Source organism: Scylla paramamosain, chromosome 12, assembly GCF_035594125.1.
Source record: "Scylla paramamosain isolate STU-SP2022 chromosome 12, ASM3559412v1, whole genome shotgun sequence".
Taxonomy (NCBI): Eukaryota; Metazoa; Arthropoda; class Malacostraca; order Decapoda; family Portunidae; genus Scylla; species Scylla paramamosain.
Genome location: NC_087162.1, coordinates 6,075,001 through 6,077,500, shown reverse-complemented (window position 1 = coordinate 6,077,500; position 2,500 = coordinate 6,075,001). Strand labels below are relative to the sequence as shown.

At 43.6% G+C, this 2,500-nt stretch overlaps 1 protein-coding gene and 1 long non-coding RNA gene across 48 annotated transcripts in view; one reads left to right on the top strand and one right to left on the bottom strand.

Moving 5' to 3' along the window:
- Positions 1 to 2,500, bottom strand: part of LOC135105617 (PDZ and LIM domain protein Zasp-like) — a 104,354-nt gene that overhangs the window by 90,564 nt on the left and 11,290 nt on the right. The gene's annotated exons all lie outside the window — the stretch shown is intronic.
- The window catches only part of LOC135105622 (uncharacterized), a 93,735-nt gene that overhangs the window by 86,528 nt on the left and 4,707 nt on the right, over positions 1 to 2,500 (top strand). Inside the window, exon 3 of one of the 2 annotated variants that reach the window (XR_010270927.1) lies at positions 1,393 to 1,489. The exons of the other annotated variant lie outside the window; for it this stretch is intronic. This is a non-coding gene — a long non-coding RNA (uncharacterized LOC135105622). The remainder of the gene's footprint in view (positions 1 to 1,392; positions 1,490 to 2,500) is intronic. 2 annotated transcript variants of the gene reach the window in all.

Sequence of the window (2,500 nt, the reverse complement as noted above, 5' to 3'; positions counted from 1 at the left end):
CACTGCCACAACGCACCTGTAGTGAACTCAGCGGTGGCCACAATTGATAGCTTTGGAAGGCTGTCAGGAGAGGAACTAATTTCGAAACTCTTATGATCTGACAATGGTATTTTGTGCTTCAGAATCGACTGTACCGTGCAGCCAGCGGGAAATTTGGCGAGACTAATGGCCCCGGCTGATATATTTTGGCGTGGAGATACAAGACTGTAGGAAGACCCACATATGTTTTGCCAGACCAACTGTACAATGATATAAATCTAAATTGACATAAACACTTCTGACTATTTAATGCGTTTCCTTACCTATTTATTTTCTTGATATTATTTCAGCAAGTGGCAGTGTTTGTGTTGGCCAGCAGGTGTTGCGCCACCACAACATTCCAGTATGTGTACCTTTATTACATCTTGCAATCTCTTTTCTTCACAAAGAGGCCTGTATACGCATTTACTTGTACCTCGAAGTCAACGTACGAGAATTTGCACCTGGAGTACGACGGATGCTGGATGTCTGGCAAGGATAGTCTGTACACGCGCTGCTTTGCCAGTTACACCCACGAAGATTCCTCCGCGACTCCTCCAAAATTTTCACCCAAAGAAATATGTTTGCGTGGCGTGTATGTTTGGGTACATTAGATGTTAAAAGTGTATCATTGTACTCTCTCTCTCTCTCTCTCTCTCTCTCTCTCTCTCTCTCTCTCTCTCTCTCTCTCTCTCTCTCTCTCTCTCTCTCTCTCTCTGACAAATTGATATACCTTAACAATAACTATTTTAAAGGAAGTCCTGTGGATGGAATGCTTGTGAGAGAACTAATAATTTACCTGTACTCGCATTTACCTGCCAGTGAACACACACACGTAGTACATCCGCATCATAACTCAACGCTCACGGTCTTGACACAAAAACCGGATCAGTCACTTCATTCATACTTTCTTCCCAATCATCCTGCAACACTTGCTATAATTAAGCGCTTTCTTTCGCTCTCTCCAGTCATTCCTACCACTTTTCCTCTTTTTGTGCGCGCCTTATCAAGCAGGAATAGCAAGCAGAAGGTCATCGCCTAAGGTTACGCTACTTTTTACTCCTCGGTCTCCGGACTGGCTGTGGCGCGACGAGAGTGTAGTACAAGTTTACCGTCTTGCTTCTGAATTATTCATCCCTTGCTGGCTGACTTTCCATGCGTATTTATGAGGAAATGAAAGTACGCTGATTCACTGCAGGACGTGTTGAAGGAAAGTACGTGAGAGAGAGAGAGAGAGAGAGAGAGAGAGAGAGAGAGAGAGAGAGAGAGAGAGAGAGAGAGAGAGAGAGAGAGAGAGAGAGAGAGAGAGAGAATTAAATGATGAAAGACAGACTAAGCGAGAGATTGAAATGTTTTGGTTTGCTATTTACTTAGGTTGTGGGATCGAGTGTCTGCGCGGTTGCACCAAATAGGGAGGGGCGCAGCGCGATTCTGGGACGGGTGGACGAAAAGGACACGCTGCTAATGAATGGTTTGTGGACCCGATTTGGCACTGATTACTGCACTGCCCACTCGTGTGTGTGTGTGTGTGTGTGTGTGTGTGTGTGTGTGTGTGTTTCTCCCTCATTCTTTCAATCCAAGTGTATCCCCTCCATCTCTTCTTCTTCTTCTTCTTCTTCTTCTTCTTCTTCTTCTTCTTCTTCTTCTTCTTCTTCTTCTCCTCCTCCTCCTCCTCCTCCTCCTCCTCCTCCTCCTCCTCCTCCTCCTCCTCCATCTTCCTCTCATCCAAGAATGTGGTTAGAAATAGAAACTCCCAAATTTTTACTGCAGAAATTCCCAATGCGCTGAAATCTAAAGTGTACCAATCACTCACACACACACACACACACACACACACACACACACACACACACACACACACACACACACACACACACACACACACACACACACACACACACACACACACACACATTGAGATGAACTTTAGGTATGTGAAGAGAGTCTAGGAGAGAGAGAGAGAGAGAGAGAGAGAGAGAGAGAGAGAGAGAGAGAGAGAGAGAGAGAGAGAGAGAGAGAGAGAGAGACTGTAAAGTGAAGCAAGGAAGACGAAGTAAAGAAAAATAAAGAAAATGAAATGACAGAGATGCAAGAAAAATTTAAGAAAGAAGGGAAAACGAGAAACTAACAACAAAAGATTGATAAGAAAAGATCGTGGTGAAAAAATATAAACGAAAAATAGAGATAACGCCAGAGAGAGAGAGAGAGAGAGAGAGAGAGAGAGAGAGAGAGAGAGAGAGAGAGAGAGAGAGAGAGAGAGAGAGACGAATGAAAAACGAAAGGAAGAACTGAGGACCATGACGGTGAAAAATCAAGAATATATAAGTAAAAGGAAGGTCAAGGGAAAAAAAAATATTGAGTAAAAAAAAAATAAATAAAAATTTCTGTGGTCATAGTAAGAACCACACACACACACACACACACACACACACACACACACACACACACACACACACACACACACACACACACACACACACAC